Source organism: Lithobates pipiens, unplaced genomic scaffold, assembly GCF_037356315.1.
Source record: "Lithobates pipiens isolate NorthernLeopardFrog02 unplaced genomic scaffold, aLitPip1_a1.2 Scaffold_28, whole genome shotgun sequence".
Lineage (NCBI taxonomy): Eukaryota > Metazoa > Chordata > Amphibia > Anura > Ranidae > Lithobates > Lithobates pipiens.
Window position 1 is genome coordinate 69,766,272 of NW_027507789.1, and position 17,514 is coordinate 69,783,785.

Consider the following 17,514-nt stretch of genomic DNA (forward strand, 5'->3'; position numbering starts at 1 on the left):
ATATGTAAGAGACACTATAGCTAATTAATATGCAAACCCCACCATCAGATCATTTCTATGCAAATAACATTGTGATGTTTTGTATATGCAAATTGCATATCGATTTGCTTATGAATGCACTGTGGGCATAATGCATGGGGTAGACCCTTTTTGGGACAAAACCCTTGTATTCAGTACAGCAGGACATTGCTCAAAAGGCAGGACAGTCCCGCACAATCCAGGACTGTTGGGAGGTATGTAATCACTAAAAATGCATGAGCAAAATGTTTCTAAAAATCTTTAATTTCATTTGGAAATAACTTTGTCATGCTTTTGTACCGGAAACAATATTTTGATATAAACCCAACCTACAGACCTGTATGAAAATGCATATCTAGTTAAAATCGTATACTTTTCCTTAGAGCTGGTTCACATCTCTGTGCTACAGTTTAATGTAAAAGGGAGTGGGAAGAGGGAGAGGAAAACTATATAGGACCTATTCACACCTATGCGTGTTTATTACCATATTTTTCAATGAACGTGGAATATTATGATTTCAGACAAAAATGTATGATTTCCTCTTATTTTCTGTCTTGGTGACAAAAAAACTCCATATTACATTTCACCTGCAAATCAGTCCCAATAAAAGAGAGGCTGCAGGAAAGGGGACCTGAATATCTTGTATTTCTGCTACAGGCATAAATATATTTTCTAAGCTCAATAAAAATAAATCTTTGTCAAAGTTATGTATCACATGGTAAATTACTTTGCTTGTTTTTATATATATGAGTACATTGTTTTCTGTAGTGTGTTATTGATCAGTAGCAGATCACCAGTTTAGTAAAGCGAGGTGAATATTGAATCAGTCCTATTTTCCGCCTCTATTTTCTAAAAGCACAATATCCTCACCAGAAAGCCTATGCAACAACACAAGAGATGACACCCACAAGACATGTTTCCCACAATCCACAGCATAGAGAACATATTGTACTTGATGACACATCTCTGAGCTTCACAAATGTTATGCAGAGAGAATTTTGGCATGTTATAATTATGTTTAAAAAATATACTTAGCTCAACACCTAATTGGCTTTCATGGCCTCTTTTTGGACAGTAAAATGGGCTTAATGTATAATGCTGAAATTATATGAACACCTTTAACCCTCAAATTGACAATGCTTTCATTTTGCTGTCTCCAGCATAGTGTGTAGGCTTATTTACTGTTTATTTGCCTCTTTTTAGAGAAAATATAGATTTCTGTGCTTGTTTAAAAGATATTATATTATATTCCATGCCCATTCCTCAAGAGTCAGTAATGATAACTATATCCACTATAAAAATACTTCTGTTTCAACCGCAGATATGACACACATCTTGCCAAGGGGAAACTAAATGAGAGCGTGCTCAGGTAGTCTTTAGCTCATGACCACAACCCTAAAACCAGTATTTGAATTTTGCACAACTGTTGGCAAGCTTAACCCCTTTCTGTCCAACCCCAGTGCCAGGGGAAGGAAGGATCAGCAATCATGTAGCTACTGTCATTGGATGTCACAGTGGTCACATGATCGAGTTCCAGCGCCTCTGATTACCAATCGTTAGGGGGGATTGAGAGCTGTCTGTGACGACATAGAAACATTGACACATATGTGAGCTGTGTGGGTGTTAAAGTCCACCATTTTGCACACATATCTATTATGCTGGCAACAAAAAGCTAATTACATATTGTTTTCGTATATATCTTGGAGACCCAGTGGTATTGGTTAGTTGGTGTCAGAATATGAAGCTTGCCACTTTTGTGCTCTGGGAGATTCCAGTGCAGATCCTGGCACAAAATTGCCTGATGGAGCATTGGTAGTAGAAGGTAATCCAGTGCTCAGGGCAAAGCCAAACTGTTCCCTCCTTTACCACCATCATGAAACAGTAAAAAACAAAACAAACAAAAGGAACCAAGAAAGAATGGAGAAAAAGCTTGTTTGGCCCTACTTCTCCTATGAATCACAGGAGTGCAGTTCATTCTATATTCCTTTCACCCATTTTCAGCCAACAGCGGGCTGTTATGCCCCATACAGACGAGCGGATTTTCCGTTGGAAAAAAAGTTGGATGTTTTTTCCGACGGAATTACGCTCAAGCTTGGCTTGCATACACACGGTCACACAAAAGTTCTCTGAACTTTCGACCATCAAGAACGTGACGTATGTGACGTACAACACTACAACGAGCTGAGAAAATGAACTTCAATGCTTCCGAGCATGCGTAGAATTGTTTCTGAGCATGCGTGGGAATTTGGCGTGTCGGAATTTGTACAGACTATCGGAATTTCCGATCTGAACATTTTCCGACCGAAAAATAGAGAACCTGCTCTCAATTTTTGCTGGATGGAATTCTGCCTGCAAAAGTCCGATGGTGCACACACACGGTCGGAATTTCTGACCAAAAGTTTACATCCGACTTTTGCTGGCAGAATTTCTGATCATGTGTATAGTGTCACATTCCCCCAATGGATTCTCTGTAATGTAAAACAAATTGAGGTGTCCAACCCAAGAGATTGATCTTCTATTATGGTATTTTAAGAGGGAGAAGACACAAACTATTGGAAAGAAATCTTATATTAAAGCAGGGGTGCCCAACCAGTGGCCCAGGGACCACATGTGGCCCGCGGAGCCCTCTGATGTGGCCCGTGACCTCCTGCTCTGGGATAGAATAGAAAGAATACTGTTATTAAAGGTCAGTTTATTACTAAAATCACAGTGTATATATGGGCATATCTTTTCTGCAGTGGTTAATGGGCTGCTTTCAAACTGATCCGCAGGTGCAGAACAGTTTACCTGTGGGTTACCTGCACTGAGCCATAGACTTCTATTATTACCCGCGAGTTTGGTGAGCTTTCTGAAAGTGCACCAAACCTGCAGAATATAATAGAAAGCTATTGCAGACTGCAGCAAAGCCAAAGCTACACTACGTTGCACACGTAGTGTGGGTAAACTGCAGCGCATCAGTGTGAAAGCAGCCTTGGACCCCTTTCACACAGTCAGTCCGACAGTCTGATCAATTGGATCCTCCATTCACCTCTAAGTAGTGGCAGATATAAACCGACTTGTATTCTACCTCCAATACGATCCGCTAAAAAGTATTGTGGGCTGCGTCCTTGTCCGCTCTCCAAATGAACAGTGGACAGGGACATGATGCCATCCACCACTCCGCTCATTGTGGCCCACGACCGGTTACCAAGTCACTTAAGTGTCCCTCACTCTTCAAAAGTTTGGGTACCCCTGTATTAAAGAATAAAAGTGTAACGTGCCAGATCATTATACTCCTGTTGAACTTTTGATTTATGAGCCTAAAACTAAAGCCTAAAAAATTGTAAATCTAGTATTTTAAATGCTTACTTGCAATGTTGTCTTTTCCATGTATTAATGTGTATTTACTTGCAATGTTCATTTGAAATTATTATAAGATTTGACTAATTCAGGAAGAGTCAGTTCCTCCTTGCCTCCTTGCACATTATAGCCCTCTTCACTCTATGAATATCTAGTTACCCTTTGTGAGGATCCAGCATCTTTGCCCTTTCCTCACCTCCCTACATAGCCTTTAATGTAAAAAATTAAAAATGTTAAATTAAATTAAACAAAAATCAATATATGGTGATGCGCTCCTCAAAATTGTTTACTTTTTACACTTTTGAGGAGCGCATCACCATATATTGATTTTTTACATTTTACTCTTTGGGTAGTGTTTGACCCTTACGGTGACTGCTACTCCTCCATTAGGGTCTTTTATCACATATTAGCACGGGAATACCCATTTATATACTTTATCCCACTTCTTTGAATTTTTTCATAACTACGGTCATATTAAAATGCAGATTTGATCCCAGTAACAAATAGAAGATCAAACAGACATTCTTGAAATTAACATTCTCAAACAAAATTTTATTATGGACAACACGGTGGCTAAGTGATTATCACTTCTGCCTAGCAGTACTAGGGTCCCATCCATAGCACTACTTGTAGGAAGTTTGCATGTTCTCCCTTCGCCTGCGTAGGTTTCCTCCAACACTCCAAGGACATGTTGGTAGGTTAATTGGTTCCTGTCTAAATTGTCCCTACCGGTAGTACTTGTGAATGTGAGTTAAGGAGCTTAATTTGAAAGCTCTTTGAGGGCAGGGACTGATGTGAATATACAATATACATGTAAAGCACTGTGTTAAATGTTGGTGATATATAAATACCTGTAATAAATAAATAATACTAGTGTGTGGCCAGCTTAATTGATTTGACTGGCCTTTCCTGTGTAGTGCAGTGGTGTAACAATAGGGAGCCCCCTGTATTCTATGTATAAATGGTCAGCATGAAAAGCTCCTTCCAACTGATTTCTTGTTCTCTTGCTTGATGGATGCACTTGCTGTAAGATAAAGTCAGTGTACTCCCGATGCTTTGAACTGTTAAATCGCACATAGCAGTTGCAGCCCCCATGGAAAGAGGGAGGATGAGCACAGTGCAGTGTGAAAGAGGTACTTGCTTGCATCTGTGATTCCTCCATTCTCCTTAGGCAATGTGTGCATGGACTCTGTTCAGCTCCTGATGAATAGCAGAGTGGATTCAGGCTCTGCTGCTGCAATGTATTATTTCACATTCTAGCTGCGAGCTGTTTCTCTCCATTCATTCCCGGTTCATTTTGCACAGAGAATTATTACTAATACAATATTATTCCTTCCTTGGCTTGGCTTTCATCTTTTTTTTTACGCTCTGCTTACATTTTCCTTGTTCATGGTCCATCAGGGTCTGGCTGACTCCTGAAGATTTACGCAACTGCAGCAGCGTATTGAAGATTTTGTCAGTTTTTTGGTTAGCATCGGAAAGACCATGTCCTCGCTTCGGCAGGACAGATAATATTGGAACGTTACGGAGAAGATTAGCATTAGAATGACCCCATGGACCTTTGCGCATTGTCCTGACCTTTCTTTCCCACCACCTTTTCTTCAAGTGACCTTAATATAAAAAGGACTTGCTGGGCTAAAAACCTGAATTATATTTTTTATTCAGCAAACTGCACATCTTGCTTCTCGACTCATGTGCTGTACAGAAATGAGGTAGAAAAGAGATGATAACTGTATAATGTATTCGGATAATTGTGCACTCCATTTCATGTTGCCAACCTTCTGCCACAGGTAAGACTCAACATTGTGTGTGAAGGCTTTTAACGACTTGGCTTAGACCAAGTATATGTTCTCGCCATCTCCCCTTTATCTGGACTTTATGTATTATGCAGAAGCTGCCTGCATTCTGTGCTGACACTCTGTGGGATGAATGCAGATGTGTGTTCTGAAAGAATTGCTGTTTTGTTTCTCGCAATGTTTCGGAGCAGAAAATTGCCATTGGCTATGTTGGATAATTGGGGTTTATTTTATCTGGAAAGCCATCGCCTCAGTAGGATGGCACAAATAGTTCTTTGTGGTATCTTGTACTGGTGGAAATTCAGAATAATACAACGTGCAGATGACTTGTTTTCTTGTTTTTGACCCCGGGAATGGAAGAAGGTAAACGAGTTGGAAGTAGTAGTGAGATATAATAGCTTAAAGGTAAAACAAGCCAAGAAAAGAAAATTCATACAAAATAAGGGGTAGGGCAGGTAATTGACTGAAAAATATATCTAGCATGACAGGTCACAAGCGTTGTAACTGTTAACTAAGGCAGCCTTGTGCGTGCTTGGCTGTTTTACGATTCTAAAAGGGTACGTCAATCTGCATGCTTTTTGGTGTGTAAAAAGTGCCCACCAGGGATTGATTTAGTATCACATATTCTTGGCTCATGTGTAGGGAATTGCTGGTTGGAAAGCATTTTTTATTTTATTTGCCTGCATCTTTCACCTGTCCCTCGTTTGGACCCAAATCACTTCCTTCGCTCATAGTTGTCATTCACTTTGATTTAATGTGTAGACATTTATAAATATTACTAGTGCTAAACCAAAAAGCAAACATTTATTATATTGCAGCTTAAAGCGGTAGTAAACCCGCATTTTTTTTTTTTTTTTTTAAAAACCTGCAAAGCAAAAGGCATAATGAGCTAGTATGCACCGCATACTAGCTCATTATGAAATACTTACCTTAGAACGAGGCCCCGACATCTCGCCCGATCCACGCCGAGGAAGCCGACATGCTCCCTCGGCGTCTCTTCCGGGTATCGCGGCTCCGGCGCTGTGAGTGGCCGGAGCTGCGATATCGTCACTCCCGCGCATGCGCGCGGGAGATTTAAATCCGGCCGGACGAGCGCTGCCGGATTTTCGCGGAGAGAACCCCCTTGTGCGCATGCGCCGCTGCAGTCAGCGGCGCATACCGAGGGGAATATCTCCTAAACCGTACAGGTTTAGGAGATATTTTTTTTACCTACAGGTAAGCCTTATTATAGGCTTTCCTGTAGGTAAAAGTTAAAAAAGTGGGTTTACTTCCACTTTAACAATTCTTAGATGTAATAGTTGCATTCGTTCTCTGTTTTAGACTTTCATTCTTTTATTTTACCTGGTGATCCAGACAGTAATTCTGTTGTTTTTCAACAGGACAAGCTGTTCTGCAAATATAGCAGTTAGTTAGAATGTTGAGACAAACCATTTAACATTGACAGAGGTCCTTACAATGACCAACTTTTATTCAAGCAAAACCTTTATTCCTAAAGAAAAAAACTGTGACTGTAACCACAGTGTGAAAGCAGGAGTTTGGCTTTAACTTATTAGCGTATTTTAATCTGCTGGTACATCTAACGCTCCTCTCCTCCTAGACTGACAATGCTGCAGTCAATAGGTGCCTCTGTGCTCCTTCACAGCGATTGAGGGTGCTCTAATACAGGAGGTGTGTGTTAAACACATGTGTGTGGAGGTATTAAAGCGGGAATTCACTTAAAAGTGAAAGATCTGTTTATCCTTCTCCTTCACACACCACCCCACAATTATTGTTTTTTTTTTTTCCGCAAGACTGGTGGAAGGGGCGGATGCCCTGGGTGGTAAAATTTGGCGCAGGTGAAGTGCCGGTGATGTATCAAATTGTGTCCCCCATTGGATAGTGTCCGCCCTGTACTGTGCTTGCGCAGTACGAGGACAAGGAAAAGCCGAATATCTCCGAAGATAAACGAAGATAAACGGCGGCTGCGCAGTGAGTCCAGGTTCAAGCCCCACCATCCAAGTGGACATAGAGTTAGGCCGCGTACACACGGGCGGACTGTTCGCCCAACTTTGTCCGCTGAACAGTGTTTCAGCGGACAGTCCGCTCGTGTGTGGGCTTCAGCGGACAGTTTCAGCGGACAGTCTGACGAACAAAGTTTTTCGGAATTTCCGTAAGACTGTCCGCTGAAACTTGGTTTGAGCGGACAGTCCGCTCGTGTGTAGGCTTGTTCGATAAACTAAGTCTCGCGCATGCTCAGAAAGAATTTACACGGCGAAGGTTGCATTGCAGTGTATTGGACTTCGAATTTCTCGTCCCGTCGTACGTGCCGTTCACGTCATCGCGCAAGTTTTCAGCGGACTGTTCGTTCGTCGTGTGTGGTCAAGTCCGTTCATGCTCATTTTGAACGGACTGTTTGTCAAACTGTTTGACGAACCTAGTTGGGCAGACAGTCCACCCGTGTGTACGCGGCCTTAGAATAAAAAATAGCTGAGCGAAGCGAGCCCGTGAGGGGCCCTGTTACTATGTGCATCCGTATGTCCACTTGGATGGTAGGGCTTCAACCTGGACTCAGTGTGTAGGCACCGTTCTTCTTCAGAGACTTTCGGAGTCTCCTTCTCCTCCATACTGCGCAAGTGCTGCGCCTGCGCAGTATGGGGCGGACACTATTCGATGGCCGGACACTTTTTGACAGAACACCAGCAGTGTCAGTCCGGACCAGCCATACATGTCAGTGCTGCCCCTTCACTCCCCCTATGAAGGCACTTCATAGTCCTGTGCCAGCGGCGTGACATCACTCGTGGCTGGAATCGGGATGGGAGGAGTGTAGAGAGCTGCTGCCGAAGCTGCAACCTAGAGGAGGCACCAAGGAGGAACCAGGAAGTTCAGCAACAAAGTGTGTATTGCAGAAGTAAGCAAGCGCTAAGCTAAACTGATAATGAATGATTGCCAATGCCATTGCCAAATTCCATGCAGGATGCGGCCATCTGCAGATTCATAACTGTCTGGGTCTGATTGGGGGAGGGGAGGAGGCTGAGAGGGCATTAATTACAAATGCTACCTATTTTTCTATTTCTGTAATATACAGCATGAAGGGGTTAATGTACTGGCACTGGTCACTGATGAATTAATGGCTGACCAGTGGCAGTTAATTAAAGTGGTTGTAAACCCTTACAACCAACTTTGACCTACAGGTAAGTCTAGATTAAAGCATACCTGTAGGTCCAAGAAATATCTCCTAAACCTACATGGTTTAGGAGATATTTGCCGAAAGACAGGCACCGCTGTCTACGGCGCATGCGCGGGAGTGACGTCATCGCGGCTTCGCCGAATGACAGCGGCGTAGCAGCGAGACCCACCGAGAAGATGGATGCTCCGGACTACAGGGGACAGCGGAGACTTAGCTGGCTCCTGTATCAGGTAAGTGACACATAATGGACTACTATGCAATGCATAGTAGTCCATTATGCTTTACCTTTGCAGGGAATCAGAGGAAGTAAACTCATCAGGGTTTACTTCCTCTTTAACCCCTTTGTGCTGCATTATTGGGACCAATGTCAGGGTTAACCCGGACACTGGTCCCACTAATGCAGCACAAAGGGGTTAATTAACTGCCACTGGTCAGTCACTGATGCATTAGTGATCAGTTACAGTGCTCAGCATAGATCAAGTGACAGAGGAGTCAAACAAGATAATACATGGCAGGTACAGGTAGTCATGCATGACAGGTCTGACCCCATCCATAAGACATATGGCAAGAGCTTGACATGTCCTCAAGGACAGGGAGAATAAGGAGGACATTCTTATAAAAGGTCATAGTAAAAGAACCAGGGAAGCAAGAAGGACTGGCTTTCAGGTTTCTAGGGTACTTCAAAGTAGTGTAAGAAAAAGAGGTTCCCCCCAAGTAAAATACAGTGGGCAAAAAGCATATAGTAACTACCACTGTTAGGAGTAGCAAGAAAGAAAATGTTCCATTCTTCCCTTTATAAGGAAGGAGTACCTTTTAGCAAAAGGGAAGGGTCCTGAGTGGGCAAGAATACCTGCGGAAATCCCCAGAGAGGCACAGATAGTCACAACGGTGACAATAAAATGTGTGAGTGAACTCTGTTCCTATCAAATTAAACCTAATTTAACCACTTACGTACCACCGCACACCGATATACGTCTTAAATTTGAAGAGGAATATCGTTGTCATGGCAGCAGCTAGCTGTCATAACCCTGGTATCCTCATCTTTGGCCGGCGGTGTGCTTTCCGATAATAGTGGTCTCTTTGGCGGATTTGCCGCAAGATCACTTTTATCGGCAGCGGGTGAGGGCCTCCCCGCCTCGATCCCGTGCCCTAAGCCTCTTACTGGAGCCGTCGGCAGAGGCAATCAGATCCCCTCACGTCAGTGGCATGGAGATGAGTGAGGGGAAGATGGCCCCCCACCCGTCTTCAGACCATTGCAGGGCAGAAGCAATGTCAAAATATTACTTCTGCCCATAGCTCTTAAAGTGCCATTTTTTTTTCTAAATGACAAATTGTTTTTTTTTTTGCATTTTAGTGTAAATATGAGATCTGAGGTCTTTTTGACCCCAGATCTCATATTTAAGAGGTCCTGTTATGCTTTTTTTCTATTACAAGAGATGTTTACATTCCTTGTGATAGGAATAAAAGTGACACCAATGTAAAAATAAAAGGTAAAATAAATAAGATTTTTTTTTTTAAATGCTCCCCGTCCCGCCAAGCTTGCATGCAGAAGCGAACGCACACGTGAGTAGTGTTCAAACCACACGTGTGAGGTATTGCCTCGATCCGTAGAGCGAGAGCAATAATTCTAGCCCTAGACATCCTCTGTAACTAAAAACATGTAACCTATAGAATTCTTAAATTGTTGCCTATGGAGATTTTTAAGGGTAAAAGTTTGTCGCAGTTCCACGAGCAGGTGCAATTTTGAAGTGTGACATGTTGGGTATCAATTTACTCAGTGTAACATTATCTCTCATAATATAAAAAAATTGGCCTTACTTTACTGTTGTGTTATTTTCTAATTCAAAAAATTTATTTTTTCTAAAAAAAGTGTGCTTGTAAGAACTCTGCGCAAATACGGTGTGACAGAAAGCATTGCAATGACTGCCATTTTATTCTCTAGGGTGTAAGAAAAAAAATTATAATGTTTGGGGGTTCTAAGTAATTTTCTAGCAAAATAAAAAAACTAGTTTAACTTGTAAACAATGAATCTCAAAAAGAGTGGTTTATTTGTATTGTTTTTATTGTTTTAAGTATTTTCTTGTTTTGAAACGGGACTGACTTTACACCCAGGGGGGCAGTTTGCCAACTTCGCCTTGGGGACCAAATTAACTTGTCCCGGGACTACGGATAGGTACCTGCTCTCATTGCTGCAATTCTATCCTGAGGGAGAATTACGGAAGTTCATCCCCTCCTCCACCGAGTCCCGGGGCAAATCATATGTTCCAAGAGGCTGCAAAAGCAATGTGAAAGCGCAGTGCGACCTCATGCATGCGCATGAGTGGAGCTCCCACTGTCAAGATGGTGAGTGCCTGTTTAATAAAAGTCAGCAGCTATAGTATTTCTAGTAGAGCAGGGTGAGAGAGAACTGTAAACAAGGCTATCTGATAAGAAGACAATGCAGAAAGAGAGTTTAGGCAGTTACCAGCTCAAAGATGGTGCAAATCGCACACCATTAATGTGGATCGATGCTGGCGTGTGCAATTTGCAGAATCGCATTGCATGGGTATGAACACCCATGCAATCCAATTCTGGTGTGGCCAAAAAAGGGTCCTGCATGTAAGGAAATAATGGCTCAAATTTCACAGCTGAAGATTCGCATGTGATTAGAACAGGAATGCGGTGCAATTCCTGTTAAAATTACATGCGGTTCACCACACAAAAAAACGTGGTGGGGACTGGATACCAAATGTTTAACCCACAAGGTTAAAGGTGCATTAGGGGTTAAAACGTGTTCTCTGGATTGGCCACAGAGTGATTAATGCATATGCACTGGGGACTGGGTGCTAAAAGGTTAACGAATATCAGTGGGGACTGGCAACGGATTTTTTTTTCAGTTTTCAGCGCTTTCAAACATTGAATGACATTTGCGTGGTCATGCAACACTATACCAAAATTAAATTTTTATCATTTTTTTTCACACAAATAGAACTTTCTTTTGTTGATATTTAATCACTGCTGGGTTTTTCATTGTTTGCTTAAAAAGTTTTTCTGAAGTTTCTGTCAGTACATTTTTAGATAAATATATTTTTTCATTCACTGATGTACATTGATTAGGCGGCACTGATAGGCCGCACTGATGAGGCGTTACATATGGGCATTGATGAGGCGAAGGGCACTGATTAGGTGGCACTGATGAGGAGGGGCTAATATGCAGCACTCATATGTGGCACTGATGGCCACTGCTAGGCGGCACTTGTGGGCAATTAAGGGGCGGCACTGATGGGGGATCACTGAGGGGAGGCACTGATGGGGAGCACTGAGGGGCGGCACTGATGAGCAGGCACTGATGGGCACTGAAAGGCAGCACTGACTAGCATCACTAATGGGCATTAATTGGTGTCATTGATGGGCACTGCTGGGGCTGAACTGTAATCAGGGTACTGATGATCAGTGCCCTGATTACCTGTACAGGTCTCCACTGCGAGGAGATGTTGCTGATCATCTCTTCTTGCCACACTCTGCCAGTGTGGCGAGGAGAGGCAATAAACGGCACTTCCTTGTTTACCTGTGACCTGCTGCGATTACTGAGATCAGGGTTGCGCCATGTCCTAGGCATGAATACTTGAAATTTAGGTGTGTGAGTTAGGGTAGGAAGCAGGGAAAAGACCAACGTGCGTGCTGAGGTGGGATCATACTGGCAGCCAGGTCTACAAAAGATCTGGGGCTAAAGCCCATAGCAGCGAAGTAAAGAACGTCAGATGCTTGGGCGGGCATACACATGTATATAATATATGTGTGTAAATAAAATATCGTTACGTATCTGAGTGCGGATCCCCCCTTACATCCGGGTCCCCAGAGTGCTGCCCCCCCCCCCCAACATCAGGGTCCCCAGAGCTTCTCCTCCTCTAGCATTAAATATAAGCCTCCTAAAGTTTGTAACCTTTAAATTCACAACGTGTGAAGGGGAGGCAGGGCACTGGCAGCAGCCAGGACTAAATGAGACGGTTCCACACTGGGAGGGAGCAGAGTTAGACAAACTGTAGTTGGTTGGTTGATAGCAACCAACCAGTGAGGAAACCAGTGTGGCGGGAGGTGTGGCAGCAGTCAGCTCAAGACAGGACTGCAAGCTCTCCGCTGGATGTGGGGGGTGGAGTCACGTGGTTGGTTGCTAGACGCTGGGTGTTCCTAGCAACCAACTACCACTGGAATGTCAGTCAATGGCGAGCAGGAACCGGGACTGCCCTGGCCGGAGTTAGAGCTGCACAATTAATCATTAAATAATCGTGATCTCTATTCAACCACCGTCACGATCTATATGCAGAATTTCCAGATTCATTCATGTAGCAAGTGTTCTCTGCTCACTAATTAGCTATCAAAAGAAAAAGATTTTGACAACATTGCCCATGCTAGTGGATAACTACAGTATAAACATTGTAACTTTTTGTTCTTAGATCAAAGAAATTAACTTTGGTGTGTAGATGAGGGCAGTTTCACCATTTAAAAAAAAAAATATATATATATATACATATACTGTATATATTTTAACAGAGACCCTAGGGAATAAAATGGAAGTTGTTGCAATAATTTTATGTCACACAGTATTTGTGCAGCGGTCTTTCAAACTAAATTTTTGGGGAAAAAAAACACTTCAATTAATTTAAAAAAACAAAACAGTAAAGTTTGCCCAATTTTTTTGTATATTGTGAAAGATGATGTTATCCCGGGAGAATTGTGATCTTTACTCTAAGTAAAAAAAATTGTGATTCTCATTTTAGCCAGAATCGTGCAGCTCTAGTGGGAGTACAGCACCGCTGCACCTGGTAAGAGACTCAGGGCTATGGGCCCCAGAAGCCACCAACTAGTGATGCCATTGCTGGCAGCATATGGTCTGTTTAGCAAAATCCAGGATTGGAGGCAGAATTCCATTGTTGAAAAGTGTATGTAAACCCTGATGCCATGCACACAATGGGAAATTCCACCAGCAAAAGTCCGATGTGAGTTTTTGGTCGGATATTCCAACGGTGTGTATGCAACATCTGACTTTTGCTGGCGGAGTTTCTGGCATGGCAGTTCTCCTCAAAACCCATACCAAATCTAAGGGACTGGTATGCACACCTTTTTTTTCTGGATCAAATTAGTGTTCAAAACTGATATACGATTCAGATGCGTTCCCATAGAAAGCATTAAGCCTGGAATTCACACCTGAATCCCACCGCAGTGCTCAGAAAACGCACAGGACTCTAAATTTGCAGCAAATTCACACTGCTACTGCACCACATATATGTGAACCAGCTCCATAGAAAGTAGGTCTGATTCATGTCATGCAAGTCAGATGTGGTTCAAAATGCATCCAATTCGTATATTCAGTGCCTTTAAATCTTCCACATTTTGTCATGTTACAACCAAAAACATAAATGTATTTTATTAGGAATTTACGTGATGGACCAACACAAAGTGCCACATAATTGTGAAGTGGTAGAAAAATGATAAATGTTTTTCAAGAAAAAGTCTGATCGGATTTTGTTGTGGGAAAATTTTAGATCCAGCTTTCAAATGTTTTCCGTCGGGATTTCTGACGGAAAAAGTCCGATAGAGACCACGCACGATCGGATTTTCCGACAACATAATCCGATCTGACCTTTTCCGTCAGAATTTCCAACCGTGTGTACAGGGCATTACACATGCAAATACTTTGATCTAAAACATTCTATTGTAGCTCTGTATGTTTAGGGTCATTGTCCTGCTGGAAGGTGAACCCCCAGTCTCAAGTCTTTTGCAGACTCTAAGGCCGCGTACACACGGGCGGACTGTCCGCCCAACTAGGTTCGTCAAACAGTTTGACAAACAGTCCGTTCAAAATTAGCATGAACGGACTTGACCACACACGACGAACGAACAGTCCGCTGAAAACTTGCGCGATGACGTGAACGGCACGTACGACGGGACGAGAAATTCGACGTCCAATACACTGCAATGCAACCTTCGCCGTGTAAATTCTTTCTGAGCATGCGCGAGACTTAGTTTGTCGAACAAGCCTACACACGAGCGGACTGTCCGCTCAAACCAAGTTTCAGCGGACAGTCTTACGGAAATTCCGAAAAACTTTGTTCGTCAGACTGTCCGCTGAAACTGTCCGCTGAAGCCCACACATGAGCGGACTGTCCGCTGAAACACTGTTCAGCGGACAAAGTTGGGCGAACAGTCCCGCCCGTGTGTACGCGGCCTAACAGGTTTTCTTCTCATGTCGAGTACACACGAGCGGAATGTCTGACAGAAAAAGTCAGATGGAAGCTTTTCATCATATATTTGGATTGTGTGTATGCCTCATCAGACTTTTTTGTACGAAAATTCTAATGGACCTAGAAATAGAACATGTTTAAAATATTTCCGACGGAACCCATTCCTATCGGGAAAACCACTCGTCTGTATGCTGTTCCGACGGACCAAAATCGACGCATGCTCTGCAGCAAGTACGAGATGGAGGGTTTTGGCTACTGGCTATTGAACTTTCTTTTTCTGGTCCCGTCGTACATGTTGTACGCCACCACGTTCTTAACGATTGGACTTTGGTGTGATCATGTGTAAGCAAGACAGTTTCAGCGGAACTCCATCGGAAAAACCTTCGGAGTTTACTCCGACAGGAAAACCGGTCGTGTGTACACGGCATAAGATTGCCCTATATTTGGCTCCATCCATTTTGCCATCAACTCTGACCAGCTTTCCAGTCCCTGATGAAGAAAAGCATCCCCACAACATGATGCTGCCACCACCATGTTTCATGGTTGTGTGTTCAGGGTGATGTGCAGTGTTCCACCGCACATAGCGTTTTGCCTTTAGGCCAAAAAGTTATATTTTGGTCTCATCTGACCAGAGCTCCTTCTTCCACATGTTTGCTGTGTCTCCCATATGGCTTCTCACAAACTGCAAATGGAACTTCTTATGGCTTTCTTTCAACAATGGCTTTCTTCTTGCCACTAAACTTAAAGGCAGATTTGTGGAGTGCATGACTAATAGTTGTCCTGTAGATAGATTCTCCCACCTGAGCCGTGGATATCTGCATCTCCTCCAGAGTTACCATGGGCTTCTTGACTGCTTCTCTGATTAATTTTCTCCCTGCCCGGCCTGTCAGTTTAGGTGGACGGCTATGTCTTGGTAGGGTTGCAGTTGTACCATACTCTTTCCATTTTCAGATCATGGATTAAACAGTGCTCCATGAGATGTTCAAAGCTTGGGATATTTTTTTATACCCTAACCCTGCTTTAAACTTCTCCATAACTTTATCCCTGACCTGTCTGGTGTGTTTCTTGGCCTTCATGATGCTGTTTGTTCACTAAGGCTCTTTAACACAACTCTGAGAGCTTCACAGAACAGCTGTATTTATACTGAGATTCAATTACACACAGGTAGGTGGACTCTGTTTACTACTTAGGTGACTTCTGAAGGCAATTGGTTACACTAGGTTTTAGTATCAGAGTAAAGGGGGCTGAATACAAATTTGCGACAGGGATAGGGACAATTGTAGACACTCACTCAGGTTTAACTGGATGGACTGGTGTCTTTATTCAACCTTCCTAACTACCCTGTTTCCCCGAAAATAAGACCTAGCGTGATTGTCGGTGATGGCTGCAATATAAGCCCTACCCCTCAAATAAGCCCTACCTTGTTTCCCCGAAAAGAAGCCCTACCCTGAAAATAAGACCTACAAGGACTTTAACTAGGGCTTATTTGGGGGGTAGGCCTTATATTGCAGCCATCACTGACAATCACGCTAGGTCTTATTTTCGGGGAAACAGGGTATGTAACTATGTAACTACTAGGCCGCTGGTGCTCACCAGTTCACCAAAAGGTAATGCGACACTAGTACTGGCACTCTGCTGCATACAAGAATCATCATGCAATTGTAGCACCTCAGCAACCTTGGCACAGGTCGGCTATGCCTGACCTTAGCAGGGACCTCTAATCCATCATCTGAGCTACCTGTCAGGGTGCCGCTGCTCTCTACAGGTTCATATTCTGAGCCTAATTCTGTCAGTGAGGCTTCCCCTTTGTACTCATCTGACATACTCAGAATCCTGTAAGCCTCTTTACTAGTGTACCTTTCATTGAACGTTTTGGCTACTAAATGTATAGGTACCTAGTGCAACTCACAGTTAAAAGAGCACCTGGCTGTTAGGAACTGCTTACATAGTTACATAGCAGGTGAGGTTGAAAAAAGACACAGGTTCATCAAGTCCAACCTATGTGTGTGATTATATGTCAAATTGTAATGTAAATGTAATGTCTGCCCTCATGTTGTAAAGTGCTGAGCAAACTGTTGACACTATATAAAACCTGTATAATAATAATATGTCAGTATTCCATTGTATATCCCTGTATGTTGTGGTCGCTCAAGTGCTTATCTAACAGTTTTTTTAAACTATCGATGCTCCCCGCTGAGACCACCGCCTGTGGAAGGGAATTCCATATCCCTGGCGCTCTTACAGTAAAGAACCTTCTACATAGTTTAATGAAGTTTTCATTTTTTTTAAAGTCAGCAGCTACAAATACTGCAGCTACTGACTTTTAAAATATGGACACTTACCTGTACAGGGCGCACGCAATGTCGGCACCCAAAGCCGATCTGTCCGTCGGCTCTCGGATGGAGGCACCGCCATTTTCGGTAAGGGAATCAGGAAGTGAAGCCTTGCAGCTTCACAGTCTGGTTCCCTACTGCGCATGCGCGAGTCGTGCTGTGCGATTCCACTGGTCCCTGCTGTCTTCTGGAACCTGTGTGTCTTCCAGAAGACATTGCGTATACTACGGCTATCTATGCCCAGAGGTGCGAGCAAATACCTGGATTAAGCAGGTATCTGCTCCACCCTGAAAGGTGCCAAATGTCACACCGGGGGGGGATTCCAAAAAGCGGTTAAACCTCTTTTCTTCTCATTTTAATGAGTGGCCACGTGTCTTGTTAAACTCCCTTCTGCAAAAAAGTTTTATCCCTATTGCGTGGTCACCAGTACATTATTTATGAATTTAAATCATATCCCCTCTCAAGTGTCTCTTCTCCAGAGAGAATAAGTTCAATGCTCGCAACCTTTCCGCATAACTAACATCCTCCTTTATTAGATTTGTTGCCCTTCTTTGTACTCGTTCCATTTCCAGTGCATCCTTCCTGAGGGCTGGGGCCCAGAACTGGACAGCATACTCTAGGTACCACCAGACCAGAGTCTT

General features: G+C 43.1%; 1 protein-coding gene across 11 annotated transcripts in view; it reads left to right on the forward strand.

The window, feature by feature from the left end:
* The window catches only part of SRCIN1 (SRC kinase signaling inhibitor 1), a 942,827-nt gene that overhangs the window by 232,853 nt on the left and 692,460 nt on the right, over nucleotides 1–17,514 (forward strand). Inside the window, exon 1 of one of the 11 annotated variants that reach the window (XM_077459384.1) lies at nucleotides 4,553–5,147. The exons of the other annotated variants lie outside the window; for them this stretch is intronic. The gene's annotated coding sequence lies outside the window, so the exon portion shown is untranslated. Of the gene's footprint in view, nucleotides 1–4,552; nucleotides 5,148–17,514 lie in introns of those variants that run through there. 11 annotated transcript variants of the gene reach the window in all.